Consider the following 25,640-nt stretch of genomic DNA (forward strand, 5'->3'; position numbering starts at 1 on the left):
TGCTGCTCAAAAGTACTCTTTACATTTATTGATTAAATGCAAACTGCTTCTCACCAAAAGTAATTTTTTGAAAAGTAGTTCTGAGAAAAGTATTTTTCGAAATAAGTAATTTTGAAAGTTTGGTCAAACAGACTATAAACCACTAAATCAATCTCTAGTCCTGTATTTAAGATATTCATAGTTTATAGATATGAGAGAGATACATAAATAAAAAGTAAAAATAACCTTATATACATTACTTTTTGTTGAGGGAGGTCGGGTATTCTCCTCTAGATCCACCCATGCTTCAAAGGCCTCAAAAGAAGCACGAGGCAAATTTTTTGAATATGACACGGCTCATTAAATTTGGTAGCATAAAGCCAAATTTTAGAAAGAGGTTTTAAATATATTCAATGAAATTAATTTTTGTACGCATCATATGTGTATCTCATGCACTACACATGTTTCTTTTGTGGCGTATATGCATTTCGTACAATGTACATATATCTCGTACATATATGAGAGATAGAGAGAAAGGTGCATAACAATACTTTCTTATTGAAAAGTTTTACTCAGAAAATTACAAAATCTCTTCATTTCTTTTTTCAATCACAATTAATTCATCCAAGAAGAAAAAGGTACAAATTAAGCTCGTTTATTCAGCTTCATCCCCAATAACACTTTCAAAACTAAAAGGGTCAACTCTTGTTGTTAATTAGCTAGTCTTTATCTGGCTTGAGTTTTATTTCCTCTTATATCTTTGTTGTAACTTGTAAGGACGATCTTCTCCACTCTACCAAACGATTGAAAAAGTACATAACTTGTCATACTAAGAAAGGGCTTTGAGCTAAAAATGATAAAAGAGTTTTAAAATGAAGTGTATGTGACTCAAGTTTTAATAATTGAGTGTAGGTGACAATTACTTTATTAAGGATATTGAAAGTAAGAAAAATTTGAAAATAGCCCACAAGTGTTTTAATTTATACTTTGATCCAATGTAAAATCTAATATAACTAGAAACGGAGGAAAAAAAAGCATGTTTCTCTCTCTTCTCATTTATTGGAGTTTTCTCTCTCTTTGCGATTTTTGTTGTTCATTATTGTTGTTGTTTTATTCATCATCTTCTTCTTCATTATCATCATCTTGTTCTTCATTATCATCTCTTCTTGTTCATCATCATCATCTTCTTCTTGTTAACATTGTTGTTGTTACCATTACTGTTGCTACTTGATCAAAATATTTTAGGTCAAATTTTATTCGTATATCACTTGGGCATTACTTCATAGATGATTTTAGTAAGTAAAATTATAATTTTTAGTTGAATTTCTCATCTATGTGTATCTGCTACTGCTTTTTTTCAACAATGGATAAAACATGTAACGTAAATCCAACATATGAGTAATTTGTTGCAACATATATGACTAATCTGTGGCAACAGATGAGTCATATGTAGCAACAACATGTGGGTAATGTGTTGTAACAGATGCGTCATATGTTGCAATATATTATTCATCGATTGCAACAGACGCGTTATATGTTGTAACACATTACTCATCTGTTGCAACAGATGAGTCATATGTTGCAACAATATGTGGGTAATCTGTTGCAACAGATTACTCATTCGTTCAACAGATAAATCATATGTTGCAACAGATTACTCATCTGTTGGATTCATATTATAGTGTTGTAACAAGAATCTAACATATGGATCATCTACTAAAATAAATTAGTCATATATTACAACAGATTACTCACTTATTACAACAAATGACTCATATGTTGATTCATGCTGGAGGTTTTATCCATTGTAGCAATAGCAAATATACCAAATAAGAAATTCAACAAAAATCATAATTATACTTACAAAATCACCTATGAAGTAATGTCCAAGTGATATACGAATAAAATTTGACCTAAAAAATTTTCAAAAATTTCAATAGGGGCATAACGAATAAGTGAAACACATGAAAATTTTCATGAATAGGTAAAGAAGACAAAAAGTAGTATATCATACACCAAATGCAAAATGATCAAGGGGACAAATGTTTGAGTTCTCCTAAAAATGTTTAAGTTCCCTAGTATTTTAATGGTTTTCTAATGGATAACCCATCTGTTACAAAAGATTTTCTATCTGTTTGATAATTTCAAACAGATGAATCATTTGTTGCAACACGTTAGTCATCTGTTGATTCAAATTAAGCAATTATTAATAATAACTAAATTGATTTAGCTAAAATTAAAGACAAGTCTTTGAGACAATGGGACAAACATTTGAGTTCTCCTAAAAATATTTGAGTTCCCTAGTATTTTAATTATTTTTCAACAGATGACCTATTTGTTGTAATAAGTTAGTCATCTGTTGCAACAAATGTTTATAACAGGTTAGTCGTCTGTTGATTCAAACTATTTTCAATAGATGACCAATTTGTTACAACATATGACTTTATTTGTTTGGTCATTTTCAACAGATTACTAATCTGTTGCAATGGATAACTAATTTATTACAACAGATGTCTTTATCTGTTTGATCATTTTTAACATATTACTAATTTGTTGCTACAGGAGATCAATCTATTGTAATAGATATCTTTATCTACTTGGTCATTTCCAATAGATTACCCATCTGTTGCAACAGATAGGTTATCTGTTATCAATCTATCTTTAACTTTATTGTAATAATAAATAATCTTGTGTTGTTATTTGATTTTAGTCTATGATCTTGCTCTCAACCAAATACTTTCTTTCTTGTAATTGATTCTTTCCACTCCCGAACGCTAAAAAACCTACACCTCTCAACATCTTAAAAAAATAAGCAGAATGAAACAAAATAAGAATAAACTCAATCGATCAAATATAGATTTTCTCATTCATTACATACAAAATATTTACAATATTAGGTAGATCCGATAAAATAAATTACTTATGATAAAAAATATATATAACCTAATCATTATTATTATTGTCAATCGAAAATCCATTAGGCAGCAGACCCCTCAGCTTCCGAATCCCATGAAGCACCCTTGCTCTCGTGGTGCCGAACTCTCACTCGAGTTCATGAACCAACCTTTCAAGCTCCTACACGGTGTCAAGCAGAATCACCATGTACCAAATCAGATCAGTCATAGCTAGAACATGCATGACAAATAACGTAAAACACTAAACCACATATACTATTAACTGGTAGTTTAACCAAAAAATGTAAAACTTAACTAGAAAATAGATGCATGTTAATAATTTTCATGTTAGAATAAGAAAATAAAACATACCTCAACGGACGAACAAGAAATATATTTTTGAAAGAAAATTGATTAAAGATGTAATGACGGTTTTATGCAACACAAGATGCAAGAGATAGAGCTGAGGAGACCTATTTATAAAAGATTGAATGAGTGAGTAGTGCAGTGTGCTAGGCAAAAAATCACGATCGTTAACCTCTTTTTTAATAATTATATCTCTTAATTAAATCAAACTTGGTGACTATTTGATTATTTAACTTAAAAAAATAGATTTAAATACAAAAAAAGGTGAAAAGTCATAACTTTTTGCCTTTTTAATATTTTATTTATTTAAATTAAATAGCTACAAAATTGTGTTTATCAGATTTTTTTCATATTATTTATTTACAAATTATTTTTTTAATTAAATGATCAAAAAGTCATAACCCTTGAGTTCTTCCAACAAATGATCTATCTATTGCAACATATGGTCCATCTGTTTCAACAGATAACCCTTCTGTTGTAACATATAACTCATCTGTTGGAGTAATTGATTCGTTTTTGTAATATATGGTTCATCTATTACAACAGATTGCTCATTTGTTACAATAGATTGTTTATCTGTTGAAAAAATAAATCAATAGCAAGATTTATTCAATAGAAATAATAACAAATCATCATTTATAAATACACCATTTTTACAAAGACCAACAACTTATTGATTTAGTTATTACTAATAATGGCTTAATTTGAATTGTTTCAAATTAAATTGGTCAATTGATCACTCTCCTCGAGACGAATATACTTAGCTGATCATGTAATTAATATGAGATTAATTGAAATTGTAAGTGAACTTATCAATTCATCTTTAATTTTAGTTATATCAATTTAGTTATTATGAATAATGGCTTAATTTGATTCATTTCAAATAAAATTGGTCAGTTGATCACTCTATTCATGACGAATACACTTATTTGATAGTGTAATTACTATTAGATTAATTGAAATTGTAAGTTCATCTTTAATTTTAATTAGAGTAATTTAGTTATTACTAATAATGACTTAATTTGAATTATTTCAAATAAAATTGATCAACTGATCACTCTACTCAGGACGAAACACTCAATTGATCATGTAATTACTATTAGATTAATTGAAATCGTAATTAAAATTACTAATGCATCTTTAATTTTAGTTAAATAGATATAGTTATTTCTAATGATGGCTTAGTATGAATCATTTCAAATAAAATTGGTAAATTGACCACTCTACTCTGGACGAACATACTTAGTTGATAGTATAATTACCATGAGATTAATTGAAATTGTAATTAAACTTATTAATTCATATTTTATTTTAATTAAATTAATTTATTTATTACTAATAATGGCTTAATTTGAATCAACAGATGACTAACATGTTGCAATAGATGAGTAATCTATTGAAAATGACCAAATAGTTATAGTCATCTGTTGAAAATACCAAACAGATGTAGACATTTGTTGAAACAGGTGACTAACATGTTGCAATAACTAACTCATCTATTGAAAATTGGCAAACAGATATAAACATTTGTTGCAACAGATGACTAAGTTGTTGAAACATATGACTCATCCGTTGGTTATTATTAAATAGACAGGATATATGTTGAAAAGCAATTTAAAATACTAAAGCTCAAATGTTTTTAAGAGAACTCAAGTATTTTTTTCCCTTGTTAGGGTCTTGTATTAAAGACTTGTCTTCAATTTTAATAAAATCAATTTAGTTATTATTAATAATTGCTTAATTTGAATCAACAAATGACTAATTTGTTATAAACATCTGTTGCAACAGATGACTAACTTGTTGCAACAGATGACTAACTTATTGCAACAAATAGGTCATCTGTTTAAAAATAATTAAAATACTAGGGAACTCAAATATTTTTAGGAGAAATCAAATGTTTGTCCCATTGTCTTAAAGACGTCTTTAATTTTAGCAAAATCAATTTAGTTATTACTAATAATTGCTTAATTTGAATCAACAGATGACTAAAATATTGCATCAGATGATTTATCTGTTGGAAATTATCAAATAGATAGAAAATCTGTTGTAACAGATGGGTCATCTATTAGAAAGCAATAAAAATACTATGGAACTTAAATGTTTTAGGAGAACTTAAACGTTTGTCCCCTTGATCCTTTTGCTTTTTATGTATGATATACTATTTTTTGTCTTCTATACCTATTTCATGAAATTTTTGATGTGTTTTACTTATTTGTTGTGCCCCTGTTGAAATTTTTGGAATTTTTTAGGTCAAATTTTGTTCGTATATCACTAGGACATTACTTCATACGTGATTTTGTAAGTAAAATTATGATTTTTGTTGAATTTCTTATTTGATGTATCTGCTACTGCAACAATAGATAGAACCTGCAATATGAATTCAACATATGAGTCATCTGTTGCAATAAATGAGTAATCTATTGTAACATATGATTAATCTGTTGCAACATATGATGCATCTGTTGCAACAGATTACCCACATATTATTGCGACATATGATTCATTTGTTGCAACAAATTAGTCATATATGTTACAACAGATTACTCATCTATTGGATTCGTCTTACATGTTTTATCCATTGTTGAAAAAACAGCAGTAGTAGATACACCCAGATGAGAAATTCAACTAGAGATTATAATTTTACTTACTAAAATCACCTAAGTAACACACTAAGAACATCAATATTTACCAACAACTTTAATATTGTACAAACACAAATAACAAAAAATATTTAAAAAATAAAAAACACCAACAAATCAATAGTTATTTGTTAGATTTGGTCACAAAGATATCTCTGAAAAAAAAATTAAAATGTAGCTCTTGTTATTTTTACAACAATGTTTGACAACAAGAACTATAGTAACAATAAAAAATCACATTCCACTTCGAAAAGAGAAGAAAAGAAATACCACAAATTAGGGTATTCTTGAGTCTCCATTGTAAATTTAAGCAACAAATATTGAAATTGCTAACTCATACTAGAAGAGAAGTTAACTCAAGTTCCTCGTTTTCTTCATAACTAAAAAGCCCTATTTTTTTTCCTGTGAAAATCGAAAAGAAACGATGAAGAACTCGAAGTTGTTGGCGCTGGAGAATGTTATCACGTCGACTGATGGTTGAAAGTAAAAATAAACGAGCAAGAACTCAAAACTATTTGTCGTCAGAGGTTGAAGTTGCAGAAGATTGAAGGGAGAAATTTGAAAAGTTGTTGATTGGGAGAAGTTAAAGAGAGACTATCCAGAGAAAGAGAGAAGAGACAATTGATTTGCAGAGAAAGGGAAGTTTTATGGGTATGGGTTGATTTGTATTTTTGAAAAGATTATAAAGTTTAAAAAATATTAATCAAGTCCACAATTAACTTAATCAAATTTCTTAATTATGTTTGACCCTTTAAATTGGTCAATGTCACTAACCCTTCATTCGACTTAAATGACACCTTTCTTTCATTTTTCTCTACTAAGAAAAGCCAACACATTAATATTCTGACCTAAATTATTTTTTAAAAAATTAATTGAGAATGGAGTACATATTTTCAGTTATACCTCTAATGGTTCTTGCAAAAAATAAGATGCATTGGTTTCTTTAGGTGCTTTGGATATTAATATTTAAAAGCTTTGTCCTCTATCACACAAAACCTGATTATTTTTCATAACAACATGTTGCACAAATATTATCATTTTTCAAGAAAAAAATGCAAAGACATAATTTTGTTTGTTGAAGAAAATTTTGACAAAAGAAAGTACCTTAAAAGCATATTTATTAGTTCGATCATCATCAATGTACGTAGATAAAATAACATTTGAATTAGCATAATCTAATGATTCGAATAAAAATTCTAGTGCATTTTCGTTGTCCCATTTAATACTGGGATGAATCTCAAAAACCTATTACAAAATTTAAAAAATCAGGTTTAACATAATATTTTTTATTTTTTAATTAATTATATAAAAAAATCAATTAAGAATAAGATTTTAAGAAACACAACTTTCTTCCTTGAGTTGATCGAAGCTTTGGACATCCTAAGTCACTGATTTCACTTGCTCAACTAGTTTAGTCTATCGCTACAATTATAAAAATCATAATAATTAAAACACAATTATGACAATTTTTTTGTAAAAGAAATAAAATTCAAGTAAAATCAAGAACTATTAAAATACTGGTTCAACAAAATATTGTACCTTTTCTTTAACATGACGAAAATGTACCGATAAGCAGAATTTGTTGTTTTCTACTTTAGCTTCTGGTATAGATTTAGTTTTCTCCACTAAGGATTTAACACCTGAAAATGTTAACTAAACATTTTAATTTTTTACTTTCTCTATAATGTGCAAGTGGATAAAAATACTAGCAATAAAGTGAAAATTTTAAAAATAAAAGAACAAGAATTAATCTCAGCAATCATGAGTAAAAGATCTCCTGCAGGTTGGCAGAGAGCAGTTTTATTATTTTCCTAAATAAGTAAAAGAAATCAAATATTATTATAAAAAAACAATAGAATAACATAAGATTAATATAGCAAGCTAATTGAGCTAGTAAATGATAACTCAATAGTATAATTTGCTTACTTTTTTTTTAGTTATGCCCTTTAATAGGTATCTTGATATCCATACTTATAACTTCCAGCATAATATGATTCTTATAATTTTATGAAATTGAATACTTTTGGTTTGCATCGTCCACTCATTATTATTGTTGGAAAATACTTTAGTGTATCTCTCACTGTTTCGCTCATCTAATAATCATATCAGAAAACAAGTAAGAAATTAGTTTTAACAAGTAAGAAATTAGTTTTGTTTTTACTCGATTATACTAAGTAATTTGAATTGATTGATCAAAAGTTATTAACAAGTAAGAAATTAGTTTTGTTTTTACTCGATTATACTAAGTAAATTGAATTGACTGATCAAAAGTTATATAGTACACAAACCTCAGTAGTCATAAAGCCTTTGTCAGGATCATCAACTATTGAGACAACGTACCATCATAGTCCAAAACTGCTACTACTTTTTTTCCTTTAGAAACATTTATGATTTCATCAAACATATTCAAAGTTGAAAGATGACGAATTTGTTCAACTGACCAAGAAAAGGTTATAATTCAATCTATTTTTTGTTTAATTTGATTAATTGAAATGATGTAGGAAGATTGAATAAACTGACTCACAAATCAAGACTTGAGATTTTCAATCTCTGAGGTAGATCCTCGCGTTGGTCAAGAAGAAGTCTCATGGAATCAAGTAGTGATTCGAGTTGCATCAATAGAATCAATGTTTAGATTTATGTGCATGTCATGTATATTTTGTGCAACTTATGTATATTTTGTGCGTTTCATTGTCAATTAATAAAAATATTTAAAATCACAGAAATATTATCATTAAATATGCGTGTGAGTATAGTACCATTTGAACTATCTATTAACTTAATTTAATATTTTTAAACATATGGTGAAACCTCACCCATAGATTACTAGGAAATTACATGTCATAGATTCAAATGTGAGTAGCTTTAGATTTTTGACCCCAATAAGAAAAGTCTTTGAAAATTAGTGTTTCTTCCCTTTTAAGTATTTTACAAGTACAATTTTGTCTCTCTACACCTCAAATATATTTTTAAATTTTTTATACTCATTTGTCTCTTAAATTCTATTTTTTATTATTTTCACTTTTTTTCTTTAATTTTATTTTCATGTTTTAATTCATTTTTCCCAACCTTTATTTTTTTCTATTTTTTTTCTCAAGCATTATCAATTTCTTCATTTTTTTTTAAATTCATTTGTCTTTAGCCTTTATTTTTTGTTTTTATTATTTCTCTTTCTTTTCCTGATTTTTCTCAAATACCCTCTCTACACCTCAAATATTTTTAAACTTTCCATACTCATTTGTCTCTCATGTTCTATTTTTTTTTAATTATTATTTTTACTTTTTTTATTTTTTCCTGTAATATTTTCATGTTTTAATTTATTTGTCTCAACCTTTATTTTTTTCACTTTTTTCTTTTTTCTCAAGCATTATCTATTTCTTTCCTTTTTAGTATAATACATGTATAATTTGGTCCTCTACACCTCAAATGTTTTTTAACTTTTCATACTTATTTGTCTCTCAAATTCTATTTTTATTTTTATTTTTATTATTTTCACTTTTTTTTTTTTAATTTTATTTTCATGTTTAATTCATTTGTCTCAACCTTTATTTTTTTCTCTTTTTATTTTTTCTCAAACTTTATCTATCTCTTTGTTTTTTTAATTCATTTGTCTTAACGTTTATTTTTCTTTTCTTTTTTATTTTTATCATTTCTCTTTTTTTCCCTCATGTTTCTCAAATTTTTTTATATTTTTTTCTCTCTCTTTTTTATTTTTCTCAAAATTTTAAATTCTTTTCTTTTTTCTTGGTCTTTATTTTTTTCTTGCCTTTTTTTTTTCTAATTTTTTTTTCTTTTTTCTCAACTTCTATTTTATTTTGCAACTAAATAAAAAATTGGATAATCCGCAAAGGGATCTTCTTTTTTTGACATCAAAACATATTTAAGGGCATGGAAATATAACGTGGTAGATTCAACTCTTGTCCGTGGAGCACAATTTGTTGTTTGAATGTCCTTGAGCTAAGTCTTGCCTTTAAGGCAATAGTTGTAGAACATCTCATAAATGAAAATATAACGTGGTAAAGTCAACTCTTGCCCGTGGGGCATAATTTATAGTTTGAAAGTCCTTGAGCCAATTCTTGCCTCTAAGGCAATAGTTGTAGAACATCTCATAAATAAAAATATAACGTGGTAGAGTTAACTCTTTTTCGTGGGACATAATTTGTAGTTTGAAAATCCTTAAGCTAAGTCTTGCCTCTAAGGAAATAGTTTTAGAACATCTCATAAATAAAAACATAATGTGGTAGAGTCAACTCTTGCTCGTGGGGCATAATTTGTAGTTTGAAAGTCCTTGAGCTAAGTCTTGCCTCTAAGACAATAGTTTTAGAATATCTCATAAATGAAAATATAATGTGGTAGTTTCAACTCTTTCCCGGGGAGCATAATTTATTGTTTAAAAGTCCTTGAGCTAAATCTTTCCTCTAAGGCAATAGTTGTAGAACATCTCATAAATTAAAAAATAACGTGGTAGAGTCAACTCTTGCCCGTGGGGCATAATTTGTTGTTTGAAAATCCTTGCGCTAAGTCTTACCTCTAAGGCAATAGTTGTAGGACATCTCATAAATGAAAACATAACGTGGTAGAGTCAAATCTTGCCCGTAGGGCATAATTTGTTGTTTGAAAGTCCTTGGGCTAAGTCTTTCCTCTAAGACAATAGTTGTAGAACATCTCATAAATGAAAACATAACGTGGTAGAGTCAACTCTTACCCGTGGGGCATAATTTGTAGTTTGAAAGTCCTTGAGTTAAGTCTTGCCTCAAAGGCAATAGTTGTAGAATATCTCATAAATGAAAACATAACGTGGTAGAGTCAACTCTTACCCGTGGGGCATAATTTGTAGTTTGATAGTCCTTGAGTTAAGTCTTGCCTCTAAGGCAATAGTTGTAGAATATCTCATAAATGAAAATATAACGTGGTAGAGTCAACTCTTACCCGTGGGGTATAATTTGTTGTTTGAAAGTCCCTAAGCTAAGTCTTGCCTCTAAGGTAAGAGTTATAAAATATTTCATAAATCAAAATACAATGTGGTAGTATCAACTTTTTCCCATGAAACATAACTTCTTGTTTGAAAGTCATAACTCTTGCATCTACAATATAGTAGTGTCAACTCTTGCCCATGAAACGTAGCTTGTTGTTCGAAAGTCATAAGTCTTGCCTTTATAATATGATAGTGTCAACTCTTGCTCATGAGATGTAACTTGGATGGAAGAAATCGAAGAAAAGAACAAAAATAATAAAAATTGCGAAAAAAGAAGAAAATGAAGAAAAATATTTAAAAATAAAAATCAAAGAAAATGTAGAAGTTGAGAGAGAGAATAGGAAAAAAAAATAAAGGTTGATAAAAATAACAAAAAAGATTAAATAAAAATAAAGATCGAGAAAAATTTAAAAAGAAAAAAGTAAAAAGTTTTTTTTTTTATAAAAGTAGACGTTGAGAGGTGTAAAGAAAAAAAAGTAAGGGTTGAGAAAAAATAAAAAAAACCAAAAAAAAGAGGAAAGAAAAAATAAAAAATAAAAATAATATTAAATAAAAAAGAAAAAAATAAGCTAAGAGGAAAAAAGGAAAAAAGTAAGGGTTGGGAAAAATTAAAAATAAAAAGAGAAAAGAAAAAATAAAAATCAAAGTAAAATTAAAACGAGAAAAAATAAAAGTTGAAAGATATAAATATGGAGTTGTTATCCATTATGAGGATCATTTATCTAATTTACTCCATTGATTAGGGGCAATTTCATCCAAAAAATATTAGTTAATAGGTAAAGACTATTTTAAGAAAACCTTTTTGTTTGGAGCTAAAATTTGAAAGTCACCCCAATTGGGTCTATTTTTTTAGATTCACCCTGAATCACTTATTAAGTGGGGTTAGAAAATGGAAAAAATACATAAAGTAGCTTACTTAAGTATTAAATTACAAAAAATAACAACACTTTTATCAAATTACATTTTGTAGCATATGTATTTGTATGTATTTGTATTTGTATTTTTCTAGCAACAGTTTGCAAAAATACAAAATACATATCGATCATAAGGGCAGTAAAATCACATGCATTTATATTTTTGTAGCAACAGTTTACAAAAATATAAAATACAACTTGCTATATTATGTAATGATGAAACTGTTGCTATGAAACTAATAATTAAAGGGATAAGTATTCTATTTGTGAATTTTGCCCTTACAAAATCATGTCCACCGCCTATTGGGTCAAAAGCCCACACAACAAGTTGGGCCTAATTAGCTTGTAGATGCTAGTTACCAAAAAAAACAACAAAAAAATAATAATTAAAAATTACATAAATATACAACTTATGTTTTCAATATTACAAAAAATTTTAATTCCCTAAACATATTACAAAAATATCACATATACACAGAATCTTATATATATGTCGATTATGTTATGTATATTAATTGGGAGAGAGTAAAGTAATTAAAAAAAGGGAGAGAGTTGTAATTAATTTTAGAAGGTTAGTATTTATGTTATTAATTAAAAAAAAAAAAACTTGTAGATGCTGAGCTGTAGCAGCCCCCGTTCTAGTCCCAACGGGTTGAGAGGTCAAGTGGAGAAAATGTTGCAAATGGTTGAAGAAGAAGCTGAAATCTCGAAAATCTCATTCGGAAAAATGCCGAATTTCTTTCATGTTGATGGTTTTATTAATTCTCCAATGAGTGTTGTTGCCCCAACTCCTGCAAATACACCTGTTATGGATCTATCTGAGAATGAATTGCTGCCTTCGGTTACAGCTTCCCCAGTGGATGACAAGTTTATCATATCTCAGGTATATTTCTTGATTTCAATTTGTTAGTCTAATTTGACTTTGATGTAGAATTTATGAAAGTAAAGAAACTTTTTTATTCTTATGGTTTTAAAAGAAATGATACATAGAATGTACCAAAATAAATTTTAATCTCTTAAACACATGTCATATAAAAAGTTAGTATTAGGACGTTGGCAGAAAAGGAAAAAAAGAAAAGAGTGGACGTTGGCGAAAAAAGAAAAAAGAAAAGAGTCATCTTTTTTGAAACGGATAAAAAAGGCAAGTAAGATAAACAAATTGAAGATATATATTTTGTAGGATTATTATCCACTTCTGGGAATGTGGGTCAACAAAAGATTTGAACTATGTGTGTCGTATGTTGCAGATATTGAATAAGATCACGTAGGAGGGAAAGAAGAAGCATGAGAGTCTTGAATTTGAGGCGAGTGGCAGTAATATTACGAGATCTCTACTGCTGGATTTTTGTGACAAGTCAGAATCGTTAGCTGTTTTGACATACCAAGAAGAAGAAATTGATGAACTATGTGAAGCAATTAGCAGTATCAATGTTAACGGAGGAGGACAAAGAAATGTGAAGAAATTTGCTGGCAAGCACACCAAGTTTGTGTACAACAGTGACGATGAAATCAAAGGAGTTGAGGAGCGTGATGAATTTGCAGCTTCAGCAGGTGTTTTGCGCTTGAAGGGGGATTGCCTACTCCTAAAGGTAAACACTTGCGTTTCCCTGAGGAAAACTGAATGAGAACCTTATTTTTTAAATGTTGTTAGACACCAAGAGCTGAGGTGTGTTATTACATTTGATTTTAAAATGTTTTGGTCCATGCATATTTCATTTGGACCATTGAGAATTTTTGTTGTAGCCAACGTGAAATAATTCAAATAATGATATCTTTCCCTAGGGTTTGGAAATGAAAGGAATAATTCATGGAAAATTAGTGTGTTTCTGTTGATACTAAAAATGTGTTTTTCAACGACAAATATCTTGGCGGATTTAGGTGCACTTAAATGCAACGAAATCTGAACATTATTGAGGTATATGAAATCATTATATTCCACTACATAATGTATTTGAGCAACTCTTTTCCGTTTGAGAAAGAAAGATTACCAAAAAAGGGGGTTATGAGAATGGTAATTATGTTGCATAATTTTCTATTGACTGAATTTATATGGTATATTAGAATAGATATGATACAGTATTGTAAATATTTACATGAGTACTGCTGATTGTATTAATTTTATACCTAAGTTGAAAACACTACCCATACAAGGAATTGTTAATATTTTCTTTAATACGGCCCTACAGGAATTGTTAAAAACACTCTTTACTGCAATAAACTTTAGACTAAATATTTCATCAATCTGATGCATTTAAAAGACAGAGTAATGTCGCCTGAAAGATGCAATAATTATGTCTGAGATGGACGGACTAAAACTAGAAGAAAATGAAAGAAATTGTTTCTGAACTTTTTGTTCCTTCATTTCATTTGCAACAAACTCTAAGAAATTAGTACTCCAATAAGTAGATCTTCCAGGTTATGCAGTGATGTTTTCTTCTGTACTTCAACATAAAATATTTCTTTAACTGAAATAAAAACAATATCTATTAAATCAAGATCTCAAAGAACTGAAATATTAGTCCAAAACTATCATTTATGTATTTCTTTTAAGAGCCAATCCTTTTCCGTGGTATGCGTATAACTCACATTCCTGCTATTAGAATTACATCATATGAATTGAACTGCTTTCACCAATACACTATCAAGTAATCAAGATTGACTAAGTTGCATTGTTGAAGTATGAGTCCTACCAATCTATAAGCTGCAAATTAATATGGAAACTCGAGGATCACACGTCGAGCCTAAATCAGATCCATCCGTTTCTACATTAAAAAAATCACTCTTCCAAACCCACAGCGTAATCTGATGCCCATTCAGATTCTACACATAGTTTCTAGTAGCTCCAAGAGGATAAAGTTTCTTTTTACAAGAGATCCATACATATATATATATTTTGGTTTAATTTAGTCTTTATTAATAACCAACAAAGTATTTACAATAAGTGGACCAACCCACTTTTATTTAAGGGTAACTTACTTAAATACCTGAATTTTTAAGTGATATTACATAAAATTTTGACTATTTTCTTAATTACATTTTATCCCGATTTTTGAAATGGTGATATATATATTATATGGTGATACATATTAAAAAATGATACATTTGAAACTAACAATATATTTATTTAAGAAAATAATAGATTCTCTTTTATTCATTATATTCTTTTATTTAAAGAAAAATATCTAATTTTTCTCTCTTTTTAGATTTAATTTAGGTGTTTTAATTATGCTTCTCTTTTTTTGTCTTTAGTTATGAAAGATATATTTTTTAGGTCTTTTTTCACCTTTTTCGTCTTTAATTTTAGTCTATTTTTTTTTGATTTAATTTTAATTATGTTTCAATTCTGCTTTTAGTCTTTTTTTCTAAATATTATTACTTTTGTTTCCTACACTAACTACACCATTACCTTTCATTAATAACATATGAATCACCAAATAATTGAAATAAATAATTGTATCTACCATATGAATCACCATAATACCATATATATATTACCCATTAATATCATATGAATCACCGAAATAAATAATTATATCTACCATATGAATCACCATAATATCATATATATATATATATAAATCACCCAATAATTAAAATAAATAATTGTATCTATTATATGAATCACCATAATACAATATGTATCACTCATTAATATCATATGTATCACCTGTTAAAATCATACAAAATGTATCTATCGTATGAATCACCATAATACCCATATAATGATATCATATTTATCATTCATATGAATCACCATTAATTGATTCATACCCATATAATGATTTAAAAGAATAAACATCTATGAATAACTAAATAAATTTATATATGTATCAATAGATTTTTTTTTTTTAAAATGGGAGAGATTTTAGGAGAGGAAAAAAAGTTGCATGCATTAATGGAGGAGAAAAAAATTAGGTAGGAACATGATTTAAGCATTAATGGAAGAAAAAAAATCAGAAAGCAATATGATTTAATTGTTGATAATTAGGGAGATATTTTAGGAATGAAAATCTTGAATAAATTAATGGTGGAGTAAAAATAGGATGTGAGATTTTCTTGATATGTATCAAGAGTAAAGTTGAAAAATGAAATTTTATGTAAATTTTAAAAAAATAAGAGATATTAGATAATATAGTATTTTAAGTATGAAATTTGTGTAATTTATCCTTTATTTAAATAACCAAAAATGGGCTAACCCATTCTGAAAAATACCCGGCCCACTCTTTCAATTATTACATATCACAAATGTATAGGTTTCCTAAACCTATTATCCGTCTTCTCCGCCGCATATCTGGTTGCCTCAGCTATTCTTCTGATTCAGAATTTTGATGCTTCTTCTGTGGTTTATCAACCAGGTGTTTTTGTCTGCAGCTGCTTTTATGCTGATCAACTTTCAAAAGTTGGTTCTTCCCCCCTTTTTGCTTCCTTTTCTTATTCTCATTCTCCATTAATGGTTGCTGTGATTTCTTCAGGTGTGTTCTCCGCTGGATGGGATGAAGCTTCTCATTTTGTTTTGTGTTGAAGTAAACAGGACCCTGTATTCTATCTGAGCTTTGTGTAAGTCTTGTCCCTTCAACTTCATTAAACTTTCATCCTTGTTCTGATTACTTGCTCTTCTTTGTAGTTGTCGAAGTGCTGGAGATACTGGAATTTTCGGATCCACTTGCAAGTAGCCTGACCTATTTTATCCAGGTGTTTTACTCGCCAACAACTTCCCTGACCTTCTCTTTTTGCCGAAAATCCTTTTTGAAGGCTGTGGTAAATTAGGCTAAGATCTATCATTCTCAAAGTAATGTTGTGTATTTATGAACACTATAGCCTGCTTAGTCCAATGACTCTCTTGCTGCTCTTATCCTTATGTAAGGACACTCTAGTTTGTCACTATTTAGTATCTCTCTACCTTGAGACTGTAGTTGATGAAAGTTTGTGATTGCAAAATCTCCTCTGTCAATGGCAAGATTTGTTAGATGATCTACCAACTGATTGCCTTCCCTCATAATATGTTGATATTGAACTTGCTTATTCTGCATTAACTTTCATGTGTGTTCAACATATTCTATTACATGCCAAGGACACTTCCATTCCATGCTCAGTACTTTCTGTATTAACATTGAATCAGTTTGTATGATTAGCTTTTCCTTCTGTGTTGCATTAACATGAATAGCTGCTTGTAAAATTGCCTTTGCCTCTGCTTCCACATTAGAGGTATCTTCTATTTTAGCTCCTTCTGCATAGATTAGATCTCCATTTTCATTCCTTACACAAAAAGCATAAGAACTAACCCCTCGATTGCCTCTAGATGCCCCATCAGTATTATAAATCACCCAACCAGATTGAGGAAATCCCACATGACCATTGTAATCTTCATTTTAGGCTCCTTTCCTTGTAACTCTTTAAGAATATCAAGCCAGCTACTAGGAAAAGTTCCTCTTGGGTTTCTTACTTTAAGTAATAGACCCACATTTCTTGTAACATTAAAGATTACTTTATGCACAAACATATTTTTTCCTTCATGTTTCAAGCTGTTTCTTCTCCTCCACAGCTCCCATGTGATCATACTTGGGATGGATTGATAGTAAGGCTTGATTCTTCCTTTGACTTCATTTGTCCACCAAGTAAGAATGGTTTCTCTAAGTGATACTACTTGATTTAGAATATCTGCACATGAAGCAAAATAGGACCAAGTCCTGTTGGCTAATGATGATCTAAGAAACACAAGGGAAACTGTTTCTTGATCAGGCTGCATACAACACCAACATTTAATTGGTCCTTCAACCCCCCATCTTTTCATCATAGCATCTACTGGCACCTTTCCTCTCCATATTCTCCACATTAAGAATGCCATTTTGAATGGTAAGCCTGTAACCCATATAGAGTTATATATATCATTTCTTTCTTGCTTCTGCCTGATATACTCTCATGCTGATTTCACAGCTGAATTTGCCAGAAGTTTCCAATCTCCAAATAGGGATATCCCGTCCATCTTCTTCAATTCTGGGCCTTATTTTATCTTTAATATATGTAACAACCTCCATAGGTAGAATCTACATCAACAAAGGTTCATTTCATTGAATACCACCAATTAGCTCCCTAACCTGCTTCAAGCTTTCTGTACCTCTCTGTATCTGAAGAATATTTGATAAATCCTCAATATCTGTCCAATTATCCAACCATATATTATCCTGACCGCCTCTGTTTCTCCATAAAATTTGGTGGTCCACCAAATCTCTAGCCTGCAACATTTTCTTCCATAGTTGAGATCCTGCACCAATCTTCCAGAAAATTTCATTAGGATGATGCTTTCTACAGTATTTGTTATGTAAGAACCTACTCCATATGGAATCCTTAGTTCTGAAATTCCACTATGGTTTACAAAACAAAGCCATAGAAACATCTTGTAACCTTCTGAAACCCAACCCTCCTTCCTCTGCTGGATAGCATAATGAACTCCATCTCACCCAGTGCCTACTTTTCTCCCTAATATGATTGCTCCAAAAGAATTGGGCAAACATTTTCTGAACAACAGATAATACATTAGCTGGAGGATTCATGACAGAAAAACAATGGATAGGAATACTTTGGAGTACACTCTTAATTAGGACAGCCCTACCACCATAAGATAGTAGTTTTCCTTTCCACCCTTATAGTTTACTGCTTATCTTCTGCATAATTGACTGAAAGGAATCTTTCTTCTTCCTCATATGAAAAATTGGACATCCTAAGTATGTAAATGGAAAATCCCTTTTGTTTATACCTGTAGCAACTTCAGCCATTATCACATTGCCTTGAGAGACTCCTTTGTGCATGTAAATTGCACTCTTCTCTTTATTAATCTTCTGACCTGACACCTTTTCATACTTATCAAGAGTATCTGTTACTTTCTTTAGAGTAGTCAAATCAGCTTTGCAAAGTATAATCATGTCATCAGCAAAAGCAAAGTGGTTGACTTTTGAACTCCCCCTAGGCATCCCAAATAGTTTAAAATTTTTAGTAGATAACAGTGATTTAAGAGCTCAGGACACAACGTCAGCTGCTAGAATAAAGAGTGTAGGTGATAAAGGGTCTCCTTGCTTTAAACCCCTCGTAGACCTGAAGAATCCTTTTGGTTGTCCATTCAACAGAATAGAATACCAATTGGTTACCAAGCAATCTGTACACCCTATCAATCAAAACTTCAGTAAAGCCTATTTTCCTTAAAACTTTAGTTAGAAACAACCAATCCACTCTGTCATAAGTTTTCATCATGTCTAACTTTATGACTATGTTAGGAGTTTTACCTATTTTTCTGATATCAGCCACAATCTCCTGTACCATCGGTATATTCTCCGCAATACTCCTTCCTTGGACAAAACCTGCTTGTTCCTCTGAAATAACTTTTGGTAACACATTTTTAATTCTCTCATGAAGAATTCTAGAGAAATTTTTATTCATAAAATTGCTCAATGATATAGGTCTCAAATCAGAAAATGTATTAATTACTAACTTTTTAGGTAGAAGAACCAAATTTTGGTAAATCATACCCACAAAAGAAAGCAATCACCATTTTGTACAAATCTTCCTTTATAATTTCCCAAGCATCCTGAAAGAATGCTTCAGTCATGCCATCAGGTCCTGCCGTACTGCTTTTGTTCAGCCCATTACTGCATCTTCGACCTCTTGCATTTCAGGAACCTTATCAATATCTGCATTCTGCCTTTCATCTAAAATAGTAGGAAGTTCTTCCAACATATTAAAGTCAGTCTGATCTTCTTCTTTAGCAAACTGCTTCTGATAGAACTGTGTGGCAGCTTCTGCAATTTGATTAGGCTCATCCAACCATTCTTCATTATCATTTTGAATTCTATTCAACTTATTTTTCTTGGAACTCCTTGTTTGCATGCTAATGGTACCTTTTATAGCACCATTATGTTTCTTTTTTTGAATTCCTTGTTTTTATTTTAGTCTATCTATCTGCTTAGAAGACAGATTCCCATCAATTCCCACTCTATCAGTAGTATCCTCCAAATCAACTTCATCCATTAATGTGTTATCTTTGTTACTGCATGTTATCTGCTGCTCCACCTGGATTGCTAATGGCATAATATACTCCATTACACCCATATCATCTTTATCTTTTTCTGATTGGATTATAGCTAACTGCATATTATCTTGGTCACTGTTTTCTGTGACTTGTTGACTAACTGATGCAGAACTACCATATAAATCCTTCTCAGTATGTTGAGATTGTTTACTCACATCATCTGCTGCTGTTTCCTTTGTCTTTTCTTTATTAGGCTAAATAAAAGTATTATTAACCCATTCTTTTGTACTCTCTATGCTAATCTGTGGGTTTTCTACCTTATCACTTTGATCATTTTGGTTATTTTCCACATCAATCTGATCATCAGCAAGTGCCTCAAAGGTATTAGAGACTGGCATCTTATTTGCTTCCTCCTCTATCTGACCCAATATGCGCCCAGATTTGTCTTTCTTGTACTTATTCTGTCTCAAGAGCCATTGTTGTTTATATATTCTCGTTCTTCTTTGCATATTATTCTCTTTTGCTGCATTATTTTCCTGGGCACCTTCATTCTGATCCTTGTTATCTTCTTTATTCTCTTCATTCTTCTTTTCCATTAACTCTGGATGTACATTCCAACATGAATTTTCATCATGCCCTTGTAAACAACATTCCTTGCAATACTTGGGCTTATAATCATATTGAATATGTACTCATTTGAATTTGATTTCTCCAGTAACATCATCCTCTTTATTAATCCTAACTCTCGTTGTCAAGTTAGCTACAAGATCCACTTCCACTTTCACTCGCGCACAGCTAGGTCTTGTTTGGTTTTTAGTAGCCATATCCACCATCAATGGTTTCCCCACTGCTGAAGCTATTGAAAAGATGGCTTTTTTTGCAAAAAAATTGGGTGGTAGATCCGGCATTGAAATCCAAGCAACTCCTATGGTTGATTCTATATCAGGATCAAGCCAAGGATCCCATTTTATAGTTATCATCTGCCACAACATGTCTTTGGCTTTGATATAAAATGCACCTGTAGACATTAGGTTAACATAATCTTCTAGAATATTTAATCTAATAAGAATATGTCGTGCATCCAATACTCCAATATTGCAATCACCTTTGATATTACATTGCACTGGTATTTGTTTCCGCAACTCCATGATATTAGGTTTTCCATACGAAAGTTTGCCAATGATAAGCGTATTGCAAATTTTCTTGTATAATCAAATCTCTTAATTCTGATGATTTCCAAGTGATACTAGGTTCACCATGCAACATTACCACTGGTTTGGATAATATTTTGCGTATTACTTTATCAGCCTATTTCTCTTTCAATAAACTTGCATAAGAAGCCTTCTTAATTACATCCTTCTCCATACGTCCTTCTATATCCTTTTTCATATGACTATTTTCCGGTGGGTTAGTCCCACCGGACGTGGTAGCCATGGTGGCCAACGTGTAGGCAAACTATGTTTAGGATTACGAGTAGGCAAACTACGGTTGCAATTCTCCGTCTGACACAACCTTAACCAGTATTACACTAAGGGACTATCTTACAAGAGATCCATAAAACAAGGTGGGAAATAGGCAACGTAAACTCGAGGAGAAAATGGAACACACCAATACAAACAGCTGCCAAAACTGCAGAAGATGATGGACCAACCTGCATTGTCACAACATGAATCTAATTATACATATAAACCCTGAATCTTCGCCTATTTACAGGTCCTTGTCGATTTCAATCAATGTAACGCGGCTTTGAATCCTCTCAATTGATATCTTTACTATTTTCTTATTGTCTTCTCGTCTTCCCAATTGTTCTCTTGTAGAATGCCATGGTTTAGAGGTGCTTGATTTCTCACATCTATCTGCTTCATGGGATAAAGGCTGAAGACCTAGTAAATCCTGCTCAGGTGCACATCCAATTGGTCGTCTAGATTCATCCATTCTCCTAAATGTAATTGATATTCTGTGCATTGTAATAGGTTTATGAGATTTTGGTGTCTTAAGCAAATTGTTGCAAGAACATTAACCAATGACTAGAAATTAAAGTTCCACACTTTCAGTATATACCTTTTAGTAGGAACGGTTGCCACAGAGTGTTTAGCCACATCAGCTCTATTACCATTCAAGACAAGTACAGACCTGGAAGAAGCTATATCACAATTAATAGTCTTCGAAATCTTGTAAAGACAAAGGTTAATATTCAGGACTTACCCCATTGGCAAGGGAATTGCAATTGCACCAGCAAAGTCACCTGGACCTACGGTTTTCAAGTTTGACCCAAACACTATATTGCATTCGCTGAGGAAAGAAACAGTACAAAATGGACGAACAAAATCATGACTGTCGATATGAGGTGGTAATGCAGTCCCCCTCTTCATAAATATTGACAATGCAGCTGTCTGGAACACAATCTGGAGGCAACACATGCCACCTTCAAGCCTTCTAATCATGTTCTTAAGAAGATCAGGCAATGGGTCAACAGTTTCACTCTTTGAGAATACCTGGGGGATTGTCTTTATTATCCTGCCATTAAAAAAAGAATTGTCATATCTCTACAATTCCTTCTTTAGGTGATTCACTCATACATGTTACAAGAATTGTCATCATATCTCTACTATTCCTTCTTTAAGTGATTCACTCATATATGTCACAGCCTTATTTAATAAGGCAAGAAATAGAGGGAAAAAAGTTTTCTCCAGAAATGGTCTAAAATCTAAAGCATATAGGCTAGATTCTGAGCCTAATCTCTTTTCTCTTCACTCTTCCCCTCCCACTTGGGGCTGGGGGAAGAGAGAGATCAGGATAATTTAATGATGTCGACGACTTACTGTTGCATAGTTGTAACAACAACTAAATTGGATAGTACTTACTGTTGCATAGTTGTAACAACAACCAAATTGGATAGTACTTACTGTTGCATAGTTGTAGCAACAACCAAATTGGATTGTCACACGTCCCGCCCTTCATCCATTTTGGTGGCGCTGTATAAGTTCACTCTAAAAGAATCAAAACAGGTAGGTTAGAGTACACTAGTGAATGAGGTTAATAAATGAAGTACAGATACAGGTATGGAAACATAAGGATGAATTAGAAAGAAAATCTATGTTTCATAGCCAAAAAGAGCAGCCCAGTGCACTAAAACTACAACTATGCGCGGTGTCCGGGGAAGGGCCCCACCACAAGGGTGTATTGTACACAGTTTTACCTTGCATTTCTGCCAAAGGCTATTTCCTAGGCTTAAACCCGTGACCTCCTGGTCACATGACAACAACTTTACCAGTTACTCCAAAGCTCCCTTTCTTATGTTTCACAACCATCAAGCAAAAAGGAAAACCTCATCAAACGGAGTGAAGAAGGAAAAATATACTTTAATCATAATGATAAACCACCAGAATTGGAATTAAGATTCAAAACTAAAATTTGAAGCGTAGACATAGCATAAATCGTTTGTATAAAAGTCACGAGCCTTAACAAAATAACCACACAGTTCAAGTCTTCCTAAAATTGTCTCAAATTTTTATTTAGACTTTGTTTCCCATATATTATGCTCAACAACATTCTGGATTACTTTCTCGGGTATGTTTTCAATCAGGGAACAGTTTCTAAGGTTTAACAAGAAAAACGACTATGTCATTTCATATATACTTCAAAGCAAAAGAAGTATCAGCAAGTTTTGTCTGGTTCATCATAAAGCTCGTGATACAACAGTAAATATAAGAAAGAACAAAAAGAAAATGATTTTCATAATAAGGAAATACCATTGTCCACTCTTCCCCATCTCCTCAAGTTTCTCCACAAATTTAACAATCCTATTTTGCTCAGTCATGCTGAAGACACCAGTATGTAGCTCCAAGCCATCGAGTATATTTACAATCTTCCCATTAACCCTCTCCAAAGAAATGAAATCCTTTTCCTCTTTACATTACAAAACCGAATGTGCTCTCTATGCTCTCTTGACAACTCTATGTTTAGTTTAGTCTCCAGTACAGAAGTTTCCTCTTCAGCATCAAGCTCATCCTCCTGATCCATATCTGCACATGACATTTTCCTCCCTCAGCTTGATGCAGCTTTGGATGAGCTGAATGTTTTACTTCTCGACTCCTCTTTAACATGCCTTGATGAGCAATCTGCACCACCTACATAACTATATAATTTGTTCTTGGGGGCCAATGCCTCATCAAAAGGCTGTTGCCCGTTTACTCCATTTTTCCAACTACCCAATGAGTTTGTATCTTCAGTATCACTCAAGGCAGCACAATCTTTCCAACTCCCAGGTGAGCTATCTGCACCACCTACATAACTATCTGATTTGTTCCTGGGCGCCAATGACCCATCAAAAGGCTCTTGCACATCTGTACTGTCTTTCCAACTACCCAATGAGTTTGTATCTGCAGTATCATTTAACTCAGCACAATCTTTCCAACTCCCAAGTGAATTGTTGTCATAATTGTCAAGATTTCTGTTACAACTTACAACCATTAGAATCAGGATGTTCTGGAGTCATAACTGTGAAATTCTCTTGTTGCTTCAATAGTTCTGCATCACCAACAGCTTCTGCATTCATGCCAACAAACTCAATGAATCTGTAGCTTCTGCTTTATCATAATCCACAACATAAGAATTAAAAGATAAAAATCAATTCGCTACACCACATTATTATCCACCTAAGGACTTCTTGTTGGAGAAAAATACTACAGCATTGATATTGTATAGGAATTAGTAATAGTAAGAGAGTTGTCACAAACACTATGCCGTGGCAAGCACTGCCTTGAAAGCGATTTCGGCCCGACTCCGGTGCAAATCCTTCTAGTTGGTCGCTTCCCAAGGTTCCACAGCTACTTTCAAACATGTGCACTCATGGCTGAAAGTTTGGAAGTTGCCCAAATCAATTGCCCAAAGGTTGTCAAAGAATAGGAAGCCAAGATTACGGCAGAGAATTGATGAAGGGGAGAGGGTATTTTGTTTTCTATGTTTTCTTGCCTCTTATTTTTCAAATGATACTCCTTAAATAGGTATGTCATTTACGTTTCATCCATCAAAAGAGTGAGGAAGATACACAGAGTTAATTGTACGTAATGTAACATTAATCTTGAATTAACGACATGTCATAAAGGGTAGTAACTTTCAAGACTTCTGAATGCCTCTTCATTCACAAAGTTACATTTAATCGTCATTTGAATGAATATACATTTATGAAGTAGTAACTCTCATATCTATATACTCTTATGACTTACGGATGTTCACACAAATTTATTACAGAGTGTTACGAGTGTTTTTTAATTTTTGCATTAATTAAGAAGGAATTATCCTTCAATCCTCCACTAATGCAAAGATAAAGAATGAAATAATTTTTGGGCAAAAGGAAGGAACATGTACTTAAGTGTCAATAGCTTTCGATTTGAATTAACACATAGTGATGTGACACAACGACAAATATCCAAAAAGTGAAGTACTCTTGAACTAGATAGACATAAGTTGATACCCCCACAACACATACCATATTCTTGATTTTAAGCAACCTCCGAGATATTACAAAGTACTTTTATGGTCATGCACACAAACCTTAGGTCTCATGAGTGCTCTAGAATGATGACCCATGTCTTTCATAAAAATGTGACCAACCTTTTACACTCACGTAGGTGATCCATCAAGTCTATCTTATAGACCACCTTAAGACTATGGATCATTAAGATAAAAAATAAGCTCAACCTTATAATACACTACCTTACGCCATAGGGATAGGATATGTAGTGTTTATTGAAGTCCATATAGCTTGTTGACTACAAATGGGTATCCACCATATTACCTCAATCTATGGGCTTTAGCCTTATCCCCTCGACAATTCAAGGACCATTTTTC

The 25,640-nt window shown here is 31.4% G+C and overlaps 1 long non-coding RNA gene and 3 pseudogenes across 2 annotated transcripts; 2 read left to right on the forward strand and 2 right to left on the reverse strand.

The window, feature by feature from the left end:
* Positions 1 to 731: 731 nt before the first annotated feature.
* On the reverse strand, positions 732 to 8,698 carry LOC107853795 (annotated as a pseudogene).
* A 3,613-nt stretch (positions 8,699 to 12,311) lies between these two features.
* On the forward strand, positions 12,312 to 13,744 carry LOC124896168 (annotated as a pseudogene).
* A 2,221-nt stretch (positions 13,745 to 15,965) lies between these two features.
* Positions 15,966 to 16,746, forward strand: LOC124895877. 2 transcript variants are annotated; one of them, XR_007051932.1, is made up of 3 exons: positions 15,966 to 16,122; positions 16,240 to 16,324; positions 16,392 to 16,746. It is a non-coding gene; the product is annotated as an uncharacterized LOC124895877 (long non-coding RNA). The 2 variants fall into 2 exon arrangements; XR_007051931.1 differs by having other exon boundaries at positions 15,987 to 16,166.
* A 4,713-nt stretch (positions 16,747 to 21,459) lies between these two features.
* On the reverse strand, positions 21,460 to 24,009 carry LOC107853800 (annotated as a pseudogene).
* Between the last annotated feature and the right edge of the window lie 1,631 nt (positions 24,010 to 25,640).

This window comes from Capsicum annuum, chromosome 2 (assembly GCF_002878395.1).
Source record: "Capsicum annuum cultivar UCD-10X-F1 chromosome 2, UCD10Xv1.1, whole genome shotgun sequence".
Taxonomy (NCBI): Eukaryota; Viridiplantae; Streptophyta; class Magnoliopsida; order Solanales; family Solanaceae; genus Capsicum; species Capsicum annuum.